This window comes from Ochlerotatus camptorhynchus, unplaced genomic scaffold, assembly GCF_037179485.1.
Source record: "Ochlerotatus camptorhynchus isolate MF236.1 unplaced genomic scaffold, CSIRO-AGI_Acam_v1.1 ptg000123l, whole genome shotgun sequence".
Classification (NCBI taxonomy): domain Eukaryota; kingdom Metazoa; phylum Arthropoda; class Insecta; order Diptera; family Culicidae; genus Ochlerotatus; species Ochlerotatus camptorhynchus.
This window is the reverse complement of record NW_027040613.1, coordinates 393,089-419,802: the sequence shown is the minus strand read 5'-3', so window position 1 is coordinate 419,802 and position 26,714 is coordinate 393,089. Positions and strand designations below refer to the sequence as shown.

The following is a 26,714-nucleotide window of genomic DNA, read 5'->3' as shown; positions in this document are numbered from 1 at the left end:
TCAGCTGCTGCTCTCGATGTCCGCCGACCTTAGATGCCTAGATGACGATGATCGCTATCCTTTACGCGTTGAGTACCGGACAATAGGCACATCTAGTATCGTAGCTTATTCACTTGTGTTTTGTTCAAGATCAGCTGTAGCGGCGATGGTGATATTCCAGGGTTGTAGTGTTCTGGGTGGTTCAGTATCGTACAGATATCGAGTTCATTAGAAGATTAAGTGTATTTTTCAACCGATTCAAGTATAAATATGGCATAAAATCTGTTTTTGAAAGTACACAGGTAAAAAGTGAGGTTACGCGACGCCACTGCAAATGTTACAAACTAATAAGTTCGAATTGCGAGAGAATAAAACGTGTGTTTTACCTTACTTTGCTATTTATTTTGTCGTCGATTACAAGCGATGTTATTGTCGTTTGTTTGGTATAACCACAGTAGCACCGATAGCGCTTCGGGGTAGTAGGGCATATATAGATGTTTCTCTCTGACCACTGGTATATGTGGTGCTTCCTTAATTGAGAACGACAAGATCCAGTTTTCTCGCCACTTTCATCAGAGTGGAGCCTCTTTTGCAATTGGGCTGCCCCAAGCGGGATGGTGGCCGTTCATGTCCCCTAGTACTCTGGAATATATTTGAGAGTTGGTTTCTAAGATCTGGTATTTTTCCACCGAAACAACGGACATCGAGAATGGATGCTCTCCTGATCGCCACGATTGGCAGATCTGTGTCTAACACTAACTTAATTGATGTGAAAGGTATCGGGCCTAGCACCCCCAATTGCCGCAGAGTGGAAAATGTTTTCGTCCCTCCTAAGGATCTATTGATATTGATCCCCAAAAAACACGGTTCATCTTATCGACACTAGCCCAGTGGATCTCCTGGATGGCCAGAATGGCTGTCTCGCACAAGAATTCTAGGTCCGAAAGGTTATTATAGAAGCCACTCATGTTCGATTGGATTGCCAGAGTAGATCCTCTGGGGCTTCCGAAAGTTTTGTGTCGCGTGATAAGTGATGAATAATCCGAGGAATAATCATCTCTTGGCGAAATGTTGGTTGGAGGCGATTGGTTCTGGGCAGTCGACGATTGTGCTGGACAGGAACTGGAATCAGCTCGCATACCCGAGGGAGGCATCAATGAGGAACTCACATGGAATGAGATAGTCTTCTTGCTTGGTGATCTGGCTGATATTGGTGTCGGTGCTTTCAGCTTAGAAGCGGACCCCAGTAGAGCTCCACCGGCAGAAGCAGTAGGAGGTTACCCCGCGTCGGCAGATATACCACTGGGTAATGGGAAGGGGCCAGTGAAGGACCTGCTGATGCTACGGAGGAGTCACCCAGACTAGACCTCCACTGGTCGTACCTTCGTGAGTCCGAGCGGACATCCCGAGTGATGGGATTGTTGCTTGTCAACCGGGTGGATCTTTTCGTAGGATACGTGGGAATGACCTACGGAGTTTATTTGTGGCCTGGTTTGGGTGATTCGTGTTCTCTCTGCTTTTCTTATGGTTTGGTGATGTAGCCATGAGTGCGTTGAGATTGGGTAGCGGTGTTGCAGAGTGCAGGACTATCGGGACATGGATACGTCCTGATCGTTTTGCATATTCTCGTCGGAAAAGTCAAGTTCCGAAATGATTAATTGGAAGTCAAGAGGGGCTTGCTCTTGAACTTTTATCTCGTCGGAATCGGAAATATACATAATGTTATCCATCTCGTCTTCATCGTTCTTATGTAGATTTTCGTGTTTTGGGTTTTGGTGTGTCAGCTCGTCGGCTTTCGTTCTTTTTGATACCATCTCTCCGCTATTTTATTTGGTAACGGTTTTCCACGACTTTTTCTTGGCACTTGTGTTTTGTTTTTCGATAGTCATGCTTGTTTCTGGAGCAGGATCGGTGTAAATAGCAGTTGCTATTCTAGATGCCTTGTGGTTGGAGGAGCACTGTCTTTGACCATCTGTGGGGGCGGGATGCATAGGATTTACTTCCTTGCGTTGAAACTTTGGGGTGGGTTTCCCATCGAGTGCTTGTTTGTACGCCTGATGAACAAATTTCAGAACGTCGATTTCCTTATATTTCTTGGATACTTTCGCTTCGAGGGATGATACTCGAGCGATAAGGTCCTCGATGGTGCCATTTTTCCATACGAGATCCATCCTGGAATCCTTTTTCGATGAACTTTCCATCCTTGTTCCTTCTGGAGGTTCTCCACGAGATTACGGAGGTGGTTTAAGTCGGAGTTGGTTGTTGTCTTGGGTCCTACTGCGATCTGGTTTTCCAGTGTCTTGATCGTAGTATCCTTCTCCTCCATTTTCTTTACCATGATTTCAAATTTCGTGGACAGCTAATGGATAGTCTGGTCCTGGCTATGTACTGTGGTACCTCGTATGTTTTTCCCCTTGCATCGCTTGGTAGATCCTCCGAGCTGCTAGGTACTGGACCCGTATGTGCTGGACAGCGTCTTCGGTTTGGTAGACTGGACACTTCCGACTTCCGAAGGCGTGGTCCTTTGTTTGACATCTTGAGCAGAATGTCTGGTTGGAGTAAGGTACATCTCGCGTGTGTTCCCAACGCGCCTTTCAACAAGTGTTCGTAGCGTGAAAGAGTGATCTGGAATTTTCTTTCCTACCGCAGGTTCCAACTTCAGAATGATAAGCTTGCCATGATCACCGTTTGGGTCCATGTAGCTGAGCAGGGTTGCTCTAGCATAAGTACCGTCTATCCTCCTCCGAGATCACCGCTGGTGGGGCGCATAGATAGTTTTTCAAATGATTTGATTCAGTTTTGATAAACCGTTTGCTAATTAAATTAGCAGTAGCATACGAGTTGAGGACTCAACGACGATGATATGAGAATACCAACCGTCGATTCAAACGGCAGTGAATTTGATTACAAGGGTGAGCGACAGGCTACGACTTGCATGCAAAATTCACGACTCTAAACGTGACCCTGATGACAGCAATAGATGCTACTGTGCGCTTGCCTCTTTATTTTCTCACTAAACTTTAAGAATTTTCCATTCACCTGCAAAAAAAAAACTGATAAATCTCCGTGCTATGGCGGCTCCTTGCCGGTCCACAGAACAGCTTTACACCTCTAAATACAAAATTTCACTTTATTTTACTCGCTACGGTGCAAAAGCCGGAGCTCCTCAATTGCACACCCGAACGAAGCGAAACCGAACGTTGCAGTGAACAGTAAAGTGTATTTCGCAGCATAAATTTAAATTTTATTTAACTGGAGTTCAATAGCTTAGAATTTCATCATTCAAACAAACGATTGTGTGGCTACAATGCTGTTGTAAATTGCTTGAAAGTGGATTTTAAACTAAAATTAGTGTCACTGAAGTCGAAGTGTTAAAAATATTACATTTTTTTTTCCAATGCACACTGGGCCAGAAATGCAAGCAAGCAAGCAAGCGGAGCAAAATTAATAACTCCGAAACGAAGAACTTCCGCGACTTGGTGTCTTCGGCAAAGTTTCTCATCATAATAAGAACCATCTATTGACATAAACAAATAGTTCAAAACTCTTCCGCAAAGATGGCGCCACAATCTAACTTCTTTCTCTGACGATTTGGAGACTTGATGTCTTCGGCAAAGTTGTTTGCCTTGACAAAATAAACAACTCTTTTGAAGACGTAAAATGTCTACAGCCTACTGGTTCCGAGTTATATGGAGTTAAAGAAAAAAATGTCAAAAATATGCTTTTTTCTTTCAGTTTCGGTTTTTTTGCTTACAACCATATAATTTTATATTTTTCTCTTACGCAAATGCATTGAATAAATAACTTTTGTAAAGAAACATACTGATTTAAGCTTCAAATTTTAAAGATATTGTTGAAAAACCGAAAAAAAAACAACAATTTTTGAACTTTAATATCTTCTAAAGCGCAAAAAATCGCAACCTGACATTTTCAGCAAAAATTAAGCAATGCTCGATAAACAAAATATCAAAATTTGAGAGAGGTATATTTTGGTGTTTTTGAGATTTCATCATTTTAGTGGACTGACTACGGTGTTGGTGTTATGTGAGAACGAGAAGAGATTGAGAAGAAAATAGGCATCTGTGAGTGTGTTGCTGAATTGCTGCCACCGCGGCTACCCAAGAGAGGAGAGTGAGTTTTCTGTTCTCTTTTTGGCGTTCCATTTTCCACGCTGGTTCCGAGGATTATTAACCCAGCCACCATAGGGATCGCCGTAAGCCCCTAGCATTGAGTGAGTACATTGCTTCTTTTCCTCTTGCACACGACTCTTGTCGTGCTTCGCCGATTCGCATATTGGCTCGTGTTCGTCTTGGTACGTCGACGTCGGTGAGATAGCACTTTTGTCGTCTCGTTTCCCCGGTTCGGTTGTTTCAACCGTGTGTTGACACGGAAGGAGACTCGTACCGTATTCGCGTACCGTGTAGAGCCACGTTAAAATCAAAATGTTTAAGATTGAGAGGCAGATTTTCTGCGGAGAAATAAAGTACACTTGTGGGAGTCAATTGAATTGTTGATGACTCTTGCAAGGGAGGCAAAAACAGGACAGCATGCAGAATTGTTAGGAGCATGGTCAGATAGACTTGAAGAGATAGCTAAAAAGTATCGTCGTACGGTGTGCATTCTTGAAGTCACGTATGGTGATGACTACAAAGAGGATCTTATGAAGTTCGACACGAAATACTACGCGTTGCGTGCATTTTTATCGAAACATCTCAATCAAAATACAACCTGTCAGAACCGCCAGTCTCATTCGGTTTCCTGAATTAAATCTACCTCGGTTCAGTGGAAAACTTGCTGATTGGTGTGTGTTTTGCGATGCTTTTAACTCTGCCATTGGAGATCGTGTTGAAATTAGCATTTCGATAAGCGAGGACAGATTTCGCCTGCCTGGTGAGCACTGAAGTTGCGCTATGAAAACAAACGGCAGGTTATTCGGTGTCATATTAAGGCGTTGTACGAGGTACCCAGTATGAAGAAGGAATCGGCTGATGAGCTACTCAATTTGGTGGATAGATTCGAACAGCAGGTATCTGTACTAAAGCGATTGGGAGAATACACTGATTCCTGGGATTCGTTGTTAATTTACCAGTTGTCAACCCGTTTGGGCTATTGTGCCCGGTTGGATATTGATAATATTGCCAATGTTATTGGTGGTGTGGCATGTAATGAAGCAGAAGAAGATGATATGTCAACATATGTATCGATGGTGAACTACCTTCAGAATTATGCCAGAGTTCTGCAGAGTGTTAATCCGTCCCCTGGTTCCAGTCGAGATTGTAATCCAAAGGTGAAACCAACGAAGTCCGCAGTGCATTTCAGCTCCTCATCCTCCTCCCAAGCTACGGAATCTTCCAGGAGGTGTGAAAAATGCAACTAGAATCTTATTTTTATTTTTTTTTTTTTTTTTTTATTTATTTGTCGTCAATCAGTGTAGACCGTTTTACAATTGTTGTCTTAAGTGCTATTTTTACAATTTTGTCTTTGTTTATATTTTTATAATATGTCTTAAGAACAAGTTAAAACATTACTTCTAGTTGACGTTATGCGACGAATTAAAATATTGCTTTAATTTGGTTTTTGTCATTGTAAAGTCAATGTTATTGCAGTGCTTATTATATGTATCCATCATTTGGTTCAAGGGTCCAAATTTGGCATAATTCGTACGATGACGATTTGTAGCAAATATATTTCTATTTCGTAAATGCCTAGATGGTGTATATAAATTTAAGGATGACAATAGTTCTATTGAATCACTTCCTGTACCATTGTTACGATTACCAGTAACGGTTCGAGTTTGTGAAGTTGAAGAAGCTATGTTCCAATTGCCTCCATAGCACAGATCACTTTGCCAAGTCCTGTCAGAGCAAACCGTGCAACCACTGTCCTCCATTGGGCACAGTTCATACAACAGCCCTCTCCTGGTCCTCAAGCCAGTGGATCTGTTGCTCTTGTTGCACAACCCTATACTCCAAATCCTGTTCAATCAACAATATTCAAAGTTGTTTTCGTGATATACAAACATGTATACAAACAAACAAGTCGTATAGAATGCAAAGAAATGGCTTATACGTACAAAAGTTATTTTATTCATGTTTCACTTATACATTTTTGCCAAAGCATCTGCCTTATACATTCCATAAGACAAACCACATAGGTCCTACAAGAATGCATAAAAGGTATGTGTGACCGCTTATACATTTCATTTGACACATGAGCTTCATTAACTTTTTGCAAGGCGTCTGCTTATTAGTTGACTTATACATTTTATGAATAATCAGCAATAGAAATTTGCCCAAAGGCATAAGGAGATTTCTATCCTTGTAGTCACCAAAAAACGGAACGGCAAAATCGGCGGAGTAGGCACTCAAGATCACCAAATCTTTATTTAATTGGAAAAACGATCTTTATTTCTTGGCTGTTGGAACTTTACTAACTCCTTTTTATTCCCTTACATCACAGACAAACAGACGTAACTCTTCATTGTGTATCTTCGTTCACGCATTTAACGGTTGATTTGAATATTATCTGTTCCGCGAACTACTCGCCGCAGGATCACTTTGACGTTTCTATACATTATATAGAACTTTTATGCAATATTGTTTGCGAGTTAGAGAGTAAGCTTGTTTTCCGCGCGAAGCCTGAAAGATGTCGCTACTGAGGTCCTATCTTTTGAGATACTATGTTTTCAAGAAAAACTTTTTCAAAGAGTTACGTCTGTTTGTCTGTGCTTACATTGTCTATTTAAACCTACGTTGTGTTGGAACATTTAATCTAATCAACTTGCTTACAATATTGACAGTGCAGTACTAGAACTGTCAGCACTACCTGCTTTTATCGGGCAACAATCAGTTTGAGAACTATCAACATGTTTTAAGTTGGATCAGACCAAGTCTGCAGACTTGGTCGTACGGTATAATTATAATATAAGTATAGAATGAGCGAAATTAGTCCCTCCCCATGGACATGGAGATTGACGGTACTGAAGCTAAAATCTCCCTAATAAAGGTTAAAAAAAAGGTACTGAAGCAAAGGGTTATGTTTAATCTCTTTATATTTGCAACGATGATGATTTTCCATAGTGATACATATCACCTTCATAATGCTTCAGTATGCCTCAAACGATTAATTCTTGGTTGTTAATAGAACTTCCTTGATGAAATCGGCTGCTTCATGCAGACTGAGCAATTCTGATTATAGTATCAGATATGTTATGTATTAGACCTGTTCATTTTAAACGAAATGTTCGGAATGTAACAGGTCAACCGTGATTACTATTCGTCATGTTAATTTGAACTTCTGTGCAAATTTTCAGCAAAATCGGTGATGATTTAGAGGTGCTTCAAGTTAATTTTATGTTTTTAAGGTAATTTACGGCTTACAATATTTGTATCTCGAGACTGAAACAACGAAAACTGCTGTAACAACTTTCATAGCAAAGTTTAATGTGTTATGTATCAACTTTGTAACCAAAGGTTGACTATTCGAAGTGATTTTATTGAAGTTTGACTTAGTTTCATGCTCGAAGATATCTTAAAAAGTGAAGAATTTTAAAGTATTTGTTCTACGAATTTTCCACCCATATGATATAAAAATGTGTAGTGTACGGTATAATGTTCCTCATATTGTTCTAGAAGTTTCATTCCAACATAGTTTTCGTGTTTATTTCATAGATTGAGAGATAAAAATCAGAAAAGAGGCCGTTTTAGCTAAAATTCACAAGACAACAGAACCAATAAAAGTCAATTAGATTGACAGAACATAGTTGCATTGCTTTTGAATGACGACCGATGACTGTTTCATTGATATATGATTTTTTCATAAATATGAATCCTCAGTAGACGTGTTTTTTTTATCAAAGGCAAGCAGGGTTGCTTCCACTCACTTGCTATAAAAACATATTTTTCGGAATTATGCAATCATTAGATGATATAATGATATGCTGTACTCTTAAGTAACGAGACGAGGGTTTAAAGTAAGTGTTTGACTCATAAAACCTGCCAATTTTGCTTTCAGAGCGTCACAATAAGCGATCTTATGATTCGTGAGCGTTCACTCAGAGTGAGCACTCACGAGTCGTAAAATTGCTGATTGTGACGCACTGAAAGCAATATTGACAGATTTTATGCATCAAACACATACTTCACGTTCTCATCTTGTAACTTACAAGTACTAATTATCGCTATTCCATCTCATGATTTCATAATCCTGAAAAACATTTTTTTATAGCAAGTGAGTGGAAGTAACCCTGAAGGCAAGTGTCACTCGAGCCATTCAAAATTTTCGTTATTTTATAAATTGCTGATAGACGGGTGGTTATGCCGACGGGTGGTCATGCCGATCGCGGTACCTTACATTATATTTGTAAAAACGTTCATGAAAAACTCCCTTCCGCTTAACAACCCCCTCCCCTCCCCCTTAACAATAACCCGAAAAAGACATGAACTATGTATGACGATCATTTTTTTCGAGAAATAAATTTTAAGCAAAACCCCAATTAATTTTTTACATGCAGAGCCAACATTTTCAAAAAAAATATTGCCTAATAGGAGACATACACTCGATGAATTACCAACAACTGACTGTAAAACATATCTGGTACCTCTATATATGCAATTATATTAACATACAAAGTCCATCCTTTATTACATATTCTGCACAAAAGAAACTTTTTGCTCCACCCCATTCATAAAAAAAAAACTGCGGGAAATCCTATCAGGTTCTGAACCTGAAAAGATATAAAACAGCGCTGCTGTCATGCTTTTGCTCATTGTCGCTTCGGACGGCGTGGCACTTGGTCCTAGCAGCAGTAAGCAGGTCTAAATCAGCGGCTTAAGGTGGATCACGACGTTACCACAATGAGGAAAAGCAATGCATGTACCCCCTCCTCCCTTCATAACAATCCCTAGCCCCCCCCCCCCTCAACAACCTCTCCTCCCCCACCATCAACCTCCTGGGGTGAGAGGTAATCACACTTACCACTATACTACCTGCGCCGCTATCGGCAAGCTTGGTTTCACCAAATTTGGCAAAACCAGCTACATAAAATAATAATAACAATAGTGTTCATTTGATATCATTGGAAAACATAGTTCATTTGTTATGTATTGAATAATATTGTATAATTCAATAGTTAAAATGAGTGCACAACAACAGCTATTGCTAACATGATTAATAATCAAAAGGCTATATTTTATAATTAAGCATTAATCGATTTCACTCAATTTAAAACGCATGGCCTTTTTGCCCCATAGGGGTTGGCACTACCCCATTGCAGTTTCAAAAAAAGATGTAATATGACATTTTGAAAGAATCATAAACATCTATTGACGAGATTTAATTTGCATTACATTGCTGATGTATGAAGACAATAATATGAACTTGCAATACGGTGTAGAAATTCCTATAAACTATTTGGCATATATAGAACGTACAATTGTTAAAGTGGCACACTAAATACATCGAACAAACAATACTATCCTGCTTTGCTTAGGGTAACCCTAATTCATTGATTAATCTATATCTTCAAAAAGTATTGTTACTTTATTATTAAATTCTCTTTACTTACAGGCACCGTAATGCAGCTCCAAACTTAGTCTATAGTGCAGTCCAAGGGTCCATGCGGAACGCCAGAAGTCAATGCTTCCCAAGGACACCGAAATCTGCCAGCGATTTTCACTACCTGATGATGACGGAAAAAGCGGCTGGCTTGCGAACTATCTACGGCGAAACGTTTTACTACGGCTGTGTGGGAGAAGGCAAAATCACGCTCTTTTTTGTAGTGCCTGCCACTATTAACGCGTTGCGAGAGGCTCAATCGACGGTATTGTTTTTTGATGGCACTTACAAGACGAGGCCGTCAATGTTCTGCCAACTTTTTATGGCATACGCGGAAATTGGCGGCAAGGTATGTTTCGCCATATTTCAAGCTATTTTGCATTTCTGTATTTGTGAAGAATACGCATTCGCGATGATTTCAATGCACTTCACAAGACAGGTACTATCAATGAGGTACAGAGAGAGGTGAAGCAGATCGTGAAATATGGTTGCATTAGTAAACCAAAAAATCAACGTAAACGCAAGTAGTGACGTCACTAATTGCTTGTATCGTACACGGGTTTTACTCACACAACTTAACCGATTGCTTCACCTTGGTAATACAGCTCATTGAGGTACCATCACCGCTAGGTAGGGCATCAAAATATCTCAAAACATGACAAAAAATGACAAACGATCAACGAGCCAAATGATATGGCATTAATTTACTAGCTGACCCATCTTGCGCCACCTTACCCAACAAACACACACATTATGTCTTCCTGTGCTAGTTAAAAATGTACAGCTCTTAGGCCTGCCTTTGCAGAAGATTAAAACCCAACATCATGGGCGTAGCCATGATTAAAATTAGGGGGGTTCAAGAAAACATTATACATAGAATTTGGTCAGACCCCGATTAGCTGAACGCTATTAGACCGGACGGATCACTAAGTCAATCATTATTTTATCGAATCTGAATTTTCCGAAACAGAAAGTGAGAATTAAATTTAAAAAAAAATGTGATACTGTTTTATTTATTTTTATAACTCTTCTTGATTTCATTTTGATCGAGTTAACGACTAACAGAACAAAAATGAGAACTAAAAAACGGACAAGACACGACGGAATGCTCAAAGCAATTCCAATGGTAATATTCTGTTTGATGATTGTTCTGCAGGTTATTACACTATTCAATATCCAAACAGCCCAACTTGCTTTTCTTCAGCAAGAAATCCCTCAACTATTGATTTGGTCTTCACTGATTTATGTCAACTTTGTAGCCAATTGGTTACCCATGCTGACTTCGGTCCTGATCACCTTCCAGTAACTTTTGAAATATCTCATGAAATAATTTCTAATCCCAACAGCTCTACTTTCAATTACTATAGAGCTGATTGGGAGCAATATCGAACATTTATGGAATATAACTTTGATCCAAATATTCCTTTGCAAACCAAAGATGATGTTAATTATGCTCTTGAATCTCTGACTACTTCTATAGTTGAAGCAAGAGCTGCCTCAGTACCAAAATGCGAGGTTAAATTCGATTCAATTATAATAGACGATGATCTTCAGCTCTTGATCCGTCTTAAAAATGTCCGTAGGAGGCAATAACAAAGAACTCGCGATCCTGCCATGAAATTTATCTGGCGGGATTTGCAAAAACAAATTAAAAAGCGATTTTCTGCCCTGAGGAACAAAACTTTTGAAAATACTATTTCCAAATTAGACCCGAGTTCCAAACCCTTTTGGAAACTCACTAAAATTTTGAAAAAACCCCAAAAACCTATTCCAGCGCTTCAAGAAGGTGGTAAAATGTTGATTACAAATTACAAATTCGGAAAAAGCTCAGAAACTTACTAAGCAGTTCGAGAGTTCCCATAATTTCAGTTTGGTTCTTACTAGTCCTATTGAGAATCAGGTTGCTCTGGGAAAATATTTTTGATGATTCCTGGGTGACTGATTTGGACGAATTAAGATCTATAACTAAAAAATTTCAAAATATGAAAGCTTCAGGTGATGATGGAATTTTTTATATCCTCATCAAAAAACTCCCAGAGAGTACCTTGTCTTTCTTGGTAAAATTCTTTAACAGATATTTCCAATTAGCATACTTTCCTGATAAATGGAAAAATGCAAAACTTGTTCCAATTTTGAAGCCGGATAAAAATCCAGCTGAAGCTTCTAGCTACCGTCCAATAAGTTTGCTTTCTTTAATAAGTACTTGAACTTTTTGAAAAGATAATTTTGATGATGCTTCACATCAATACGAACTCAATTTTTGCAGATGAGCAGTTTGGATTTCGCCATGGGCATTCAACTACTTACGAGTTACCAATTTAATTCGTTCAAACAAATCTGAAGGCTGCTCTACTGGAGTTGCTCTTCTAGACATAGAAAAAGCATTCTACAGTGTTTGGCATGAAGGTTTGATTGCCAAATTGAAAAAGTTTAATTTTCCACTCTATATTATGAAATTAGTTCAAAATTATTTAACTGACAGGACTCTGCAGGTAAATTACCAAAATTCCAAATCGGAACGACTACCTGTTAGAGCAGGAGTTTCTCAGGGTAGCATTCTTGGGCCTATATTTTATAACATTTTCACTTCGGACATCCCTGATTTGCCTCAGGGTTGCCACAAATCTTTTTTCGCCGATGACGCAGGCATTTCCGCAACAAATATATAAAATGTTTGTATCCTCTTATAAACAGGAAATCCAAACTATGCCTGAAGAATAAACTTCTAATATTTAAACAAGTTTTTAGACCGGCCATGCTTTATGCTGTGCCAATATGGTCTAGTTGTTGCACTACCTGAAAAAAAGCCCTTCGAAGGATTCACAAAGTTCTGAAGATGATTTTGAAGTTGCCTCTCTGGTACAGTACTATCGAGGTACATAGAATTTCGAATGTTGAGACTTTAGAACAAATGCCCAACAAAATAATTAATAATTTCAGGCAAAAATCGTTGCAATCCTCAATTACTGTGTAAATGAATGGGTAGAACAGCAAACCTGTTCGATGTTGCTACACCCGAGCATCCTTCACCGGGGTTCTACATTATTACATTATTAACTTTTTCTTATATGACGCTTTTCAAAAATCAAAATATCCACTTGATTCTTCGAGTCACAAATTGTAATCAATCAGTGTGTGGGTTTGCTAAAATGGATTGTTTATCGATTCGAAAAATATTGAATTAACCAGCGTATCTGTCCCCATGTGACATGATTAAATAAATAATAATAAAGAGGAACTAATATCCCTTCATTAAATATCATAGTTATGCAGAAAAGTTTACCAACGAGCTTTATATAATGTGTACTTTCTCAAAAGTTTTACCTAACATCGTTGTTGAAACTTGTAAAAACATTCACAAACTCCTCTCGGGAGCAGTGTTCGGAAAAACTCAAAAACTCAAACGTCATGCATAAGTTTATGCACCGATGAGCTTTCAGGTTCAAACATTCATTTCTTCACATGTCGGTGCTATTAATTGTTTTTACTATTGTTTGTGCCTCAGATGCAGGTTATAAAACTAACACAAGATATATGAGCATGCTATCAATTGACGTTTGAATGGTTGTTATGAGTTTAAAGCTGGAATGATTGTTCTGCGTTGTGAGTATGAGTGCGTGAATATGCATGAGAATCTCAAGCGTGAATTTTGTGTGTCGCATTCTCACGCGAGTTTATTCTCGCAAGGAGGCTCAATGAATGAGATTTGAGAATGATTTTCCGAACACTGCTCGGGAGTCGATAAACATTCGTGATACCGGACAGTGCATGATATTCCAAGTGAAAATTGGTTATAGCAATGTTATGGTCAGGTAAAGAAAATACTTTGTATAAAAAATACGATGTATGTAAAATCGAAGCGTGAACTATATTGTTAATGATGTATATTTGGTACCTCTTTAAATACTTTTAATTACTGTTAGTACTTTTTAAATACTTTGGATTACTTTAATGCCTCTATAATACTTACGTATTATTTTTAAATACCGTGAACTCTTACAGTATTTTGAATACAACGCACTCAATACAGTGTTCTGCGTTCCCCTCGGTGCGGGTGGATGCATACTAAAATATGGTAAGAACATTATGTTGCATAATTATTTCATTATATTTCATATTACTTCATCCTAAATGCTATAATATTAGGCTTGGGATGGCTCATTAAGGCATCATCAATTCTATAAATTAACTAATTAATGACAGCATGCCTGTGTGTGGTCTGAAATGTTGGAAGTAATGGTACGGAATGCTTTATACTTATTTTTAAATAGAAAAAGAGTTTGATTGGTCCGATATAGGCATATTAAGCATACGTAATACGTAAAAATATTATAACATATTAATAACTACATTGCGTAACTCTACGTCAACCATGCGGTGATTGTTGCACACAACCTCAAACTTTTATTTTATTTTTATAGGTCTTTCCGTTGGCGTTCATGCCATCGGAGATTGCGTCCCCGAGCGTCGAGCAATACGTAGAAATTCTAAAAAACTTCTCACTGTTATTCCGCCGGTAACAGTGACCGGAACTTGCAGCGATTTTGAAAAATCGCTAATCAATGTTTGCCGGGCGGTTTTCAAAAATGCGACGCACCAGGGATGCCTATTCCATTTTAAGCAGGTATTTATACGGTTTGCTATGTACATTAGAGTGACCCAAATGAGTTAAATCCTGGAATTCCAAATCATACCACCTTGTGTAGAGGACCAGGAAATAATAGTCAAAATGTATGGGAGATTGAGGCACCTTTACATTTTCGACTCTTGGGAGCGCTTTAGGTGTTGAATTTTATTAATTTAAACTTTCAAGAACCTTTGGAGTATAGGGAACAACTTTGCTGAAGAATTAACCCCGAAAAGTTATTAGCGTTTGAACTCAACATCACGCGCTTTACTTTTGGTGAGGGTTTAACGCGTTATTTACGGTTTCCATTGCCAACAGGGATAGGAATAGCAATGTTTGGATGAGTATAACTTTTTTGTTTCGTCATGGAATTGGCTGAAAATTTCACATAAAGTAGAACAATCTGCGTAATTATGGAAAACATTCGTCAGGTGGTTCTGGTTTTATTTCCGGGCATCTGGGGAGGGAGCAGATGTATCAATCGTGTAGAACAAAAACAGACTTCGATAGATGGTACTGATTATTATGTTTTTTTTTTTGACGTAGGATTACGTCTTTCGGCAACATATTGGGGGTGCAATTTCAAAAAACCAAAATCGGCCGCGTTACGAAAAGTGGTCAGGTTTTGAACGCATATTTCTCAAAACCATTCATGACAATTTAAACGTTCGATGGAGACATTATTCAGTTATTTTTTTGGAGTATAGTACAAAAAGTGAAAATAGTTGAACAATTACGTAATTTAACGAACAAAATAGGAATATTTAGCGAACCAATCAGAAGAGCGGACGGATGGGATGAATCTATATTCTCTCGCACGGACATCGCTTTCCAGCTGGTGCGCAAATTTGCCTTCCACAGCGCTTTCTGGCAAGACGGTCGATCTGATTGGAGCTCGGTGAAAACTAATTACGCAAGAATAGTGGATGAGTAAGAGCAGCCAAAATGTTCGTCTAGAAAAGGGTCTGCCAAATCGCTTCCACCATCAGACTCTTTGCTCGACTGTTGAGCTGTTCAGTTCGTTGTCTTTTTCGCTCGAGTTCTAGTTTCGATTCGGTTTGTGCTGTCGCGTTGCGCCGTGGAAGCGTCGCCACCTTCGCGCGTTCTGGCAAGTTTACTGCAACTTGCCAACACAAAACAAATGGTGCGTAAACGTACCAATGATACAGCAGCGGGCCCTTCAAAGAAGGTGCTAATCCAGCCCAGCGCGTCGCAGGATGACGCCGGAAAACGGGTACTGCAAGCCAACCATTTTTGCGGTGCTCCCCGAAGAAAATGGCGATGGTGACGCCGTTCCCATCGCTGCAAGAGAGCGGATTTCCCCGCTTTTCACGCCGGAGAAGGATGTTGCCAAGCTGCGTGCCGAGCTGGCAAAACACAAGCTGCTGCCTCGCTTCAAGCTTTGCAGCATCGGCATCAAAATCATGTGCTCCAGACTGGAGGAGTACAATCAAACAGGATGTTTCCTAAAGAAAAACTACGTTGACTTCTTCACACACGATCTGCCATCGAGCAAGCCACTGAAGCTGGTTTTGCGTGGATTACCGTCGTTTGAGGCAGCTGCGGTGAAATCCGAGCTGGAGCGGCTTGGGCTGAAGCCTGTGGCGGTGTTCCCGATCAACCGGCGTTCCAACCACAACACCAGCTTCTGTGACCAATTGTTTCTGGTGCACCTCACCAGTCTAGCGGCTCTGAGATCCAAAATCCGGGACCTGTTTCAGGTCATCATCAGTTGGGAGCACTACAAACCCCAACATCGTGATGTTACGCAGTGCATGAACTGCCTCTCCTACGGCCATGGCACCAAAAACTGCCATATGAAGACAATCTGCGGCAAGTGTACTGGAACTCACCCAACTGCGTCCTGTGAACAAGATGATGACATCGAGCCAACGTGTGTCAACTGCGGAGGAAACCACCAAGCCTCCAATCGCGGATGTCCCAAGCGAGTGGAGTTCATCAATATCCGTCGGAAGGCTACGATCAACAATCAGCCCGGTCGCCTCCGTAATCATCGTTCGCCTCCTGCACGCACGGAAGTCCAGTACCCAGCTCTCCAGCCCCGTCGACATGTTCCGAACTTAGCCCCGCTTAGCAACAAGTCAAGCATGTGAGTATTCCTAACAATCGAACAGTCCAGCATCGTCCCGCTGCTGCTGCTGCACAGCCAATGCCAGGTGAGCCTGTCGACGATTCTCCGTTCACCTCGGAGGAACTTGTGACGCTCGTGGCCGAGGTCATCATCATCTTGCACACCTGCAAGACTCGGTCTGAACAGCTACATGCTGCCCTGTCCCTTGTCACTAAGTATGGACCGTGAAGCCATAAAGATCGTAAATTGGAACGCTTGCTCCTTGAAGAGCAAAAACATCGAGTTTGTTGAGTTTCTCAATGAACGAAACATCGACATTGCCATCATAACTGAAACCCACCTGAAGCCTGAAACAAACGTCTACCTTCCCGATTTCCGGCTCGTGAGGCTAGATCGAACCAACTGTGGAGGAGGAGGAGTGGCTATTGCACTAAGGAGAAACATCTGCTGTCGACTGATGCACAGCTTTCAGCTGAAGATCATCGAAGCCGTAGGGGTGGAAGTTTCTACTCCTATCGGCCCCATCACCATCGTCGCGGCTTACTGCCCCAAACAAGTCAACATCAGGGACGGATCGGCAGCAGATCTGCGACGACATATATATCAAGCTAACACGACGACGGGAAAACTTTATCATCGCTGGCGACCTGAACGCCAAATATCAAGCTTGGGGCAACAATCGGCGCAATCAATACGGCACCATCCTGAACAACGACCTGCAGGAAGCGCAGTACAACATCTTGAGTCCGGAAACTCCCACCCGGTTGAGTCGGTCCGGTGTTCATGCTACCATCGATATCTTCATCAGCAACATGGGCAACAACATCGCTCAACCTATCACCTATCAGGAACTCAGCTCGGACCACTACCCGGTGGTGACTGAGGTGGGATCCTCCGTAAATCGATTTGAAGCTTTCCGGCGCAACTATCATCGTGTTGACTAGGGTCAGTTCCAACATTGCGTCGACACCGCTGTAGACTACGATGTCCAACCGGAATCGTCCGAAGATGTTGACCGGTGTCTGCGCTCCATCGAGCAAGCAATTTCCCGGGCCAGGGAGCTACATGTGCCAGTATCCAGACAGGTGAGTAATACTCTGAACCTTGACAGGCCCACTAAAGACCTCATTAGATTCCGCAATACGATTCGTAGGCAGTACCAGCGTACATGTCTGCCTATCCTGAAGACCAATTGCAACCGTTTGAACAAAATCATCCAAGCCAGGATGGTGGATCTCAGAAATATCGATTTTGCCAACAAGATTCGCTCTCTCCCAGATTGTGCTAAGCCATTCTGGAAAATGGCAAAGATTTTTAAAAATAAGCCGAGGCCCATTCCTCCCCTTTCCTCTCCTAACCAAAATTCGGACCCATCTTTACTAATAACCCCATTTGAAAAGGCCATTGCTCTTGGACAACACTTTGTAAATTCACATAACCTTGGCCACGCCATGGTGAGTCCCCACGAGCCTGCAGTATCAGAGGCAATGTCTAGAGTCGCTGCCACCCCCGCAGTTGTCCCTGACGAAAGTAGAATATCGGCTGATGAGGTGATAGCAGCGATTAAATCAACAAAGAACATGAAGGCCGCTGGTGTCGATGGAGTGGTCAACCTCGAGTTGAAAAACTTGAGTGTTTACTTCTTCAAGCACCTTGCAGTGGTCTTCAACAAGTGTTTAATGTTTGGCTACTTCCCTGCATGCTGGAAGTTAGCCAAAGTTATTCCAATTCACAAACCTGGCAAAGACCCTACCAGTGCCAAAAGCTATCGCCCCATCAGCCTCTTGTCCTCCATCTCGAAGCTATTCGAAAAACTGATATCCGTTTCCAATACATCTGCCATGGCATTGTTGGACGTCGAGAAGGCGTTCGACAATGTCTGGCATGATGGTCTAGTGTACAAGCTGCATAGATACAACTTCCCGATCTTCCTTGTTAAAATCATCAAAAACTACTTGTCGGGCAGATCATTCCAGGTCTTCTTGAACAATTCTCCTTCTGATACGTTCAACGCTGATGCTGGGGTTCCCCAGGGTAGCCTCCTTGGTCCTATCCTCTTTAACATCTTCACGTCAGATGTTCCGGGTGGTGGTATTTTGTCAATGTTTGCGGATGACACTGCCATCATCTATAAGGGTCGAGTGATCCGTGCTCTGACAAGAAAACTCCAATCAGGCCTGGATGTTCTGTCCGACTATTTTAAAAGCTGGAAGATTTGTATCAATGCAGCTAAAACACTAACCATCCTGTTTCCACACTCCAATTCACCCCGGCTTGTTCCGCCTGGTAACTCAAAAGTCCACCTTGATAACACTCCCATTGAATGGTCGAGTGAAGTCGTCTCCCTTGGTCTCACCCTTGACAGCAAGTTGCTATTCCGGTCCCATGTGGACAAAACATCCACCAAGTGCAACATCTTGATTAGGTCGCTCTACCCACTTATCAACAGGAAGTCCACCCTTTCCCTTAAAAACAAGCTTGCCGTCCACAAGCAAATCATTCTCCCCACCATTGAGTACGGAACGCCAATCTGGGAGAGTTGTGCCATAGAGGTAACTCTAAGACCACTGGGTCCCGAAGAAAATCATTATTATTTTTGGCTCACTCAGTACCAGAACAACGGTTCCAAGCAGTTCCAAGCTATTTCACTCACCCCTGCATGTTCTGCATGAATCCACACACCCCTGATGTTATCTGTCAAACTTTCATAGCGAATCAAAACAAACATAGTGTAGTAATAGAATTTCAACTAGAATAGGGTACGTTAATCGTTTGCTTGGGACCAATAGGCTACTAAAGTGGTGAGCCAATTTAAAATCGTTAGTTTCGTATTGATTGTTGGTACTAGTGTATAATAAATTAGATCTGTTTCGTAGTTTGTAAGGTAGACAGCAAATAATGTCTCTAGGTTAAGTTAGATGTAGGAAATTCAATTTTTCTTCTAGGAACAAATTATACTTTTATGATATTAGATAGTTTTAGTATCTAACACTATGCCTGTTCGCAATGAAAACCGTACATAGCGCGATAGGCTCGCACCTCGCTCTCACCAAAAGTAAGGCGTTCCCCATAAACCAAAGGTTGAAAATTAAGAAAATTTAACGCCTACAGCGCTCCCTACAGTCGCACCGCCATAAATTTTGACGAATTTGATTTTCAGGATTATTTCTATATAACGGTGCAAAGGTTAACAAAGTTATGGACAACAGATTCATTTATCTTCTCGTTATCGAGTATCCTTTTAATAAATTATCAATTATAGGCGGTCAGGCGGTACATAATAAATAAAATGGGGGTACAGCAAAGTAATGCGGACTACGCAGAGTACCGCATTGCAATGCAGCTCCCCCATTTGCCTGCGGATAAGATAGCCGAAGGCGTTCAAATCGCTATCCGCCATATTAAAGGCAAAACACGCGATCGAGAAGCAGCAGAGTCGTTCGAAAATTACCTCCGCATGCAGTGGCTCCGGAACATAAACCCGCACGTGTATTCAACATATCACGTGGAACACACGTCCAATAATGCAGCAGAATCTTATCATTCCAAAATGCTTCGCGAAATTGGAGTGTCACCAGCTGCGTGGATTTTTGTTGGTTTGTATACTTTTATAAAAAGGGCATATCATCTTTTGTAAACAAACCGTTCTAAAGCCCTTTCCTCACCAAGCGAACTGCGGCCACGCAAACCAACAGAAGAAAGTTTCCCCTATACGATCATGGTTTTCGTTTGCGTAGGCGGCCTTCGTTTGGGTTGGAGAGAGGGCCATAAAACGGATTGTTTACCAATGTTGTAAGGCCCTTTTCTATTCTCCAGTACTTATTCCTTGGCGCAATATGTCGTGCGATATTTTTTGCCACACTCCATATTGGGATAATCTGAGTTATCGATTATAGTGGTTCAAAATATTAATTTTGCTCCACCAAGCTCAATTGATTCCAAATCCGGTCCAAATAATTCCCTCAAAATTTGGGAATTACTATGGGAAAAGTGAACTTTATGTTCTCCTCGTCCTAACATTTTGCCATAATAGTTTACCGGCATGTTTGCCATCTGTACCTATAGGAAAACTTCTCAGCTACAACTTTGCTCAAAACCACTTTTTGATTCAATGTCCTAATAGTTAGTTATTAATTAATTAGATAGATGATGTTCTTCTGATATGCTCCATCAACTACTCAGCAGGCAACATTGCCAAAAAAAACTCCAGGCAACTTTCAACAATTAATACGAAACTAACGATTTTAAATTTGCTCATGACTTGACGAGTCCATTGGTCCCAAGTACATTCATAAGCGTATCCCATTCTCGTACTAGAATCTGTGTTTGTTTTGATTCGCCTTATAAATTTGATATAGTTTAATGAGGGATTCGTGGATTTTCTTAAGTTCCAAGGGGTGCTTCAATAAGCTTGGGATCGAAAGTCTGGTACACTAATACCAGGGGGTTCTGAAGAAACATGATCAATTTGTTGGAACAGGAAGTGGTAGACCTTCGGTTGAAAGCTAATTGAAGCACCCCTCAGAACATAGGAAAATCCACGAATCGCTCATCAAACTTTGTCAAATTGATAAGGCGAATCAAATTTTTGTTGACAGACTCTAGTACGAGAATGGGGTACGCTTATAGACATACTTGTGACTAGTGTTTCCTACCCGGGACATCCCGTGATACTTTTCGGTGAAAATTACGGATAATTTCCCAGAATATTTAAAAAAAACTTCTAAGGAAACCGTTTGTAGAAAATTTCCTGATGAATATAAAGATCTTCTAAGGCAAATCGTAAACACATTCCGGAAGAAGTCGAAGAAATTTAGCGAGGGCAGTTAGAACAAATTTCTGGGGGAAGTCAGGAAGAATTCTAGGGAAAATTAGAAGACATTTTCATGCAAAGTCAAAAATAAGTATCAAAAAAATCTGAACAAACCTTCGGAAAAGACTAGAAAACTTCTGGGTAGATAAAAACGATTGAATAAAAACTTCCAATGAAAACAAGTTTGATGAACGTGCCAGCAAAAGTCAACCGAAGCTATTGTAGCAGCCAGAAGGACTTCTTGAAGAAGCTTCTGATGAAAACAGATGAAAAGATATTGTAAAGTTGAAAATAAAACTTTTTGGAGAACACGGAAATATTTTCAGGGTTAGGTCAAAAGAAACTCCCGAGAGTAGTCGTAAAAAGTGCGAGGCAGTTTGAAAAGAAAATTTCCTATAGAAGCAACAATATTTAAATGAAGTGGTTGAACTATTCCATATTTAGAAAATCACGCTAAAGAAGTTGAAATTGAATATTTAATAATAATTGCCATGAATTCAACTCAATACTTTATTAGTTCCTGAACTAAAATATTTCCCGTTTACCGGGAATTCCCGGGATGAGCTATCAACTGTTTCCCTTTCCAAAAAAGTCCGTAAAACTTGGAGCCAATGGGCTAGTCAAGTACTGAGCCAATTTAAAATCGTAAGTTTCGTATTGACTGTTGCTACTATTCATAGATGCAGTGTTGCCCTAAAAACAGTTCACTGATAATATCAGATGGAAAAATTTCCCAGAAATAATTATTTTTATATATTTTTCGTCAACCGACGTAGACTAGTACAAATATATATATATATATATATATATATATATATATATATATATATATGTATAGTCGAAACAAAGGAAAATAACAAGCTTACCCGTAAATCATTAAAAAGATCACCATAGTAATTATCATATAAACTACAACTATTAGTGGAATATGAGATCGTAACCAAATGAGCTCGAATTGAACTTGGTGGTGCAAAATCGATATTATAATTGTAGTTATGAAATACTTTTTACTAATGTTCGTTTGCAGAAAAAATCATTGCGATGGCGAAAACGGTAAGCTATGAGATCGGTCGTGTGCAGAGTCTGCCGTACCGACGAGAACAGAGCGACCGGCAGAAACTGGTATTGAAGTGCACCCATATGTACGACAGTGATGGTGACATTCATAAATTTCTTATTTCTTTAAATACAAGCACTAAGAATTTTGAGTTTGGTTGCATACCAGTAGTGGAAAACGAGGCATTGGAAGCACTAGAAGGTACACATTTGTTTAATTACCTACTTTGAAAATCAATTAGTACTTTAGCAGGTATTATTACACCGATAAACCGACACCGGCCGGTCACAACTTTTGAAAACTATCCACCTCCCCCCCCCCAACTGCTACTTCATTTATGCATGTTCCCTAAGCGATTATTAAGAAATTGGGCAACAGTGGAAATCAGTGCTGTGTCTCAACATTTATGTTACTATTTTAATATGCAGGTAGGGCTTCATCAGAATGCTATAAAAAGCACTTAAAAAAAACGTGGTGGACATTTATGCACCTATTTCGTAATTGATCGTGAATATCTCGCGATCAGAACAACGCTTGAAATCCATCTATTCAATTCACGGTACATCTTTTATCTACCGATTGAATTAAAAAATATTTAATTTTTTTTTTAAAGATTTCGTGCGTTTTGTAATCACACATCCATTATTTTGCATAAGAAAACGGGGTGTTTCTGTTGTGGAAAAAAGGGATTTCCTTATCACAGATTACAGATTTCTGTACCAAGCGCTGAAATTATCAGACGGTACCTCTATTTATGCTTTTAGATTAGCTATGTAAGTCCATCCTACTTGGAAAATTATGCTATAGAACGGTTTATAAATTCCCGGATTTTTTGCTTATGGGGGCGAGGCATAGCAAGCCGTTTGATTGCATAATTCTCCAAGTAGGAGGGACTTGCAATGCTAATCTCTTAGCATAAATAGAGGTACCGTCAAGTTTTTTTTTTCTTTTTTTTTTTTTTAACGTGCTGATCGTTTGTTGCTAGACCGTCTAGCAGTGTAGTTCGGTTTTTGCTCGCTCTGTCGAGTCGGTTTTTGCTCGCTCTGTCAGTAGTGTCGGTCGCCTCGTGTGATGGGAAGACAGCGCTCCCGGAGCAGGCTAAGAGAGAAAGCAGAGAAGAAGAACAGTGATGAGGGTAGCTCAAACAGGTACGCTTCTCTTCCCACCGATGTTGGGAATACCCCCCGGTCCTGGTGAAGCGGACGAAGAAGAGGAAGAAGAATCAAGGCCAGTCCGATGTTACCGCAACAAACGCCAGCGACATCGGTGAATTCGGCGACGCCGTCGAAGCCGAGAATTCTGCCGGCGTGAGTGCGGCAAAAGTGAAGCTTCCTCCACTGGTGGTGAAGGCAGTGCCACTCAACACGCTCATTGGCGATTTTGCATCGCTGGGCATCGCAGCTGAGTACAAGCTGAGCAGGATCGGCACGAAGGTAATGCTCCAGACGAAAGCGGAATACGAAATCGCCGTCAAATTCCTGAAGGATTCCTACGCGGAATACTTCACGCACGACATCCCCGGTGAGAAGCCTTTCAAAGTAGTCATCAGGGGCCTACCGAACTTTGACCCCAAGGCGATCGAAGAAGAAATCAAGGACCGGTACAAGCTGGCCCCAAGAGCTGTCTTTCGAATGACGAGGAGAGACGAAAACGTGAAGACGTACCCGGATTGTCTTTTTCTGGTGCACTTCAAGAAGGGAACGGTGTCGCTGAATGCGGTGCAGGCTATCCGCTCAATCTATTCCATCATCGTACGATGGGAGCCATACCGTGGAGGCCATCGCGATGTGACCCAGTGCCAACGATGTCTGAACTTTGGACACGGCATTCGTAACTGCAACATCAAGCCACGCTGTAGCAACTGCGCCCAAGAACACGCCACTTCCAACTGCCCTGCAGATGGAGCCGTGGCTTTAAAATGCGCCAACTGTGGTGGTGCACATCAAGGTTCCGACAGACAGTGCTCTCGTCGTCAATAAAGGAATCAAGTTCTACACCCTTCCTCACATCCGCACCTCAATCATCGAGGCCCTTGGCGTGGAGGTGGAGTCGTCGATTACGTCCAGTTCATCGCCGTCTACTGCCCTCGACAGTGTGCCGCCAGCAGCGGTCTAGCGGCTAAATTCAAGAAGGACCTGTCCACCATCACCCGTACCGGTTCCCGCTTCGTTGTTGGAGGAGATCTGAATGCTCGCCATGAGGCCTGGTGGAACTACCAGCAGAACCAGAACGGTTGTCTACTGTTCGACCACTCGCAGCATGGGCTGTATTCCGTTTGGTTCTCGGACGAGCCAACTTTCATCTCACCGGCGGGCAACCCATCGACGCTAGACCTGTTCCTGACAAATACCGGCTTGTCCACGCCGGTAGCCTTGAACGAACTCAGCTCCGACCACCAACCGGTGGTGGTGGTGGCTGAACTGGGCTGCAACGTGGCCCCTGCTCCAAGCCTGCGCAAGGACTACTACCGCGTAAACTGGGCCCAGTTTGGACGATTGGTAGACAGGCACATCATTGACAACCCGCCGCTTGACACCGTGGAGGACATCGACCGAGCGTTGGAGGGACTCCACCAAGCCATAACCGTGGCTGACAAAGCGTGCGTCCGACGAGTTCCTGTAAGGGGTAAGTTTATTGCCATTGATTCCCACACCCAACTCGAGAAGCGTGGAGGAAACGTGAAATGGCCAATCTGAACAAGGAGATTGCTTCCAGAATGGTCTCACTTCGGAACGAAAGTTTCGGGCGGCTCGTCCAGAATCTGGACGATCGCTCTAGACCATTCTGGAAGGTGGCCAAGGTCCTAAAGACGCACCCCAAACCCATTTCACCAATCAAAGATGAAAATGATGACGATCGGCTCATAATCACCCCTCAGGAGAAAGCAAATGCGATTGGTGAGCATATTGCCAAATCGCACTTGCTTGGCTCCAGCATCCAAAGTCCGCTCGAAGATCAGGTTACGCAATGCGTACTCTTACCTTGATCCCTCCCCTTGTGCCATCCCTCCGGAGGATAGGATCTCAGTGGAACAAATTTGCTCAGCGCTGAAATGCACCAAAAACATGAAGGCCCCCGGGTTTGACGGAATATTCAACCTAGTGTTGAAAAACCTCAGCATGAAGGTTCACTCTCTGCTGGCCGCTGTCTTCAACAGATGCTTGGAACTGCACTACTTTCCAAGCGTCTGGAAGACAGCGAAAATCATACCTATCCGCAAACCCGGGAAGAACCCAACATTAGCTTCAAGCTACAGTCCAATCAGCCTCCTTTCAGCGCTGAGCAAATTGTTCGAGAAACTCATTCTCAATCGTTTGCTCAAGAATGTCGAGGAAAACAACATTCTCCTTCCGGAACAGTTTGGGTTCAGGAAGGGCAACTCCACCAATCACCAGCTAGTACGGGTGATGAATAACATCCGAAGTAACATAGCTGTATGCAAGTCCACAGCCATGGCATTGTTAGACGTTGAGAAAGCGTTTGACAATGTCTGGCACAATGGGCTTGTATACAAGCTTTGTAACTTCAATTTTCCTTTACATCTTGTAAAAATCACCCGTAACTACCTTCAGCAAAGGTCGTTCAAGGTATCGTTAAATGGTTGTCTTTCCGACACGTTCTCCATCCCAGCAGGTGTTCCGCAAGGAAGTCTGTTGGGCCCTTTGCTTTACAGCATCTACACTTCCGACATTCCTCCCCTCGGAGACGGTTGCGTGTTCTTCCTGTTCGCAGATGATACCGCAATAACCTTCAAGGGTAGGATGCCACGCGAAATAACAAACAAGCTTCAACGATGCCTTGACGTCTTTGCTGATTATGCCACCAAGTGGAAAATCAAAATCAATGCCTCCAAAACACAAGCAAACATGTTCCTCCATCGACAATCACCCAAACTAAAACCGGCTCCATCTTGTACTATAATCATGGATGGTACAAGGGTTGAGTGGTCCGCCGAAGTTACCTATCTCGGGATGTTGTTCGATGAAAAGCTCCTCTTCCGTTCGCATGTAGAGAAAACCGTAGTCAAGTGTTCTGCTTTGGTCAGGTGTCTGTATCCGCTGATCTGTCGCAGATCCCGCCTCTCAAGGGTGAACAAACTGGCTGTCTACAAACAAATTAAAGGGTGTCCACGATGAAATTGCCACACTATGAAATTGCTCTAACTTTTTAACCGTTGGGTAGAATTTAATGAAAATTTGGGTGGATTTAATTCATAGTGCATTATTTACATCCTGCAAGTTTTAAAGTCCTGTGATCAAAACTCGCGGAAATGGAGTCAAAAGAACAGCTCGTGCGTGATAAAATCTTGCGCATTCATCACGAGAACAAGGATCTCTCGCATCGTTCCATCGCTAAAACGTTGGGAATCGCGAATTCCACGGTGTCGCGAGTGATTAAGCGGTTCGAGGAACGGTTGACCACCGATCGGAAGCCCAGAAGTGAAGGAAAAAGTATTCCGTACAACACCAAAAATCACAACCGCGTAGTTGGGGCCTTCAACCGAAAGCCGAACGCCTCCGTTAGGGATGTGGCTAAGAAGCTGCACCTAAGCCGAAGTTTTGTCCAGAAAGCCAAACTAAGGCTGGGCTTC

At 41.7% G+C, this 26,714-nt stretch overlaps 1 pseudogene; it reads left to right on the top strand.

Moving 5' to 3' along the window:
- The window catches only part of LOC135699885 (uncharacterized), a 30,014-nt pseudogene that overhangs the window by 635 nt on the left and 2,665 nt on the right, over positions 1 to 26,714 (top strand).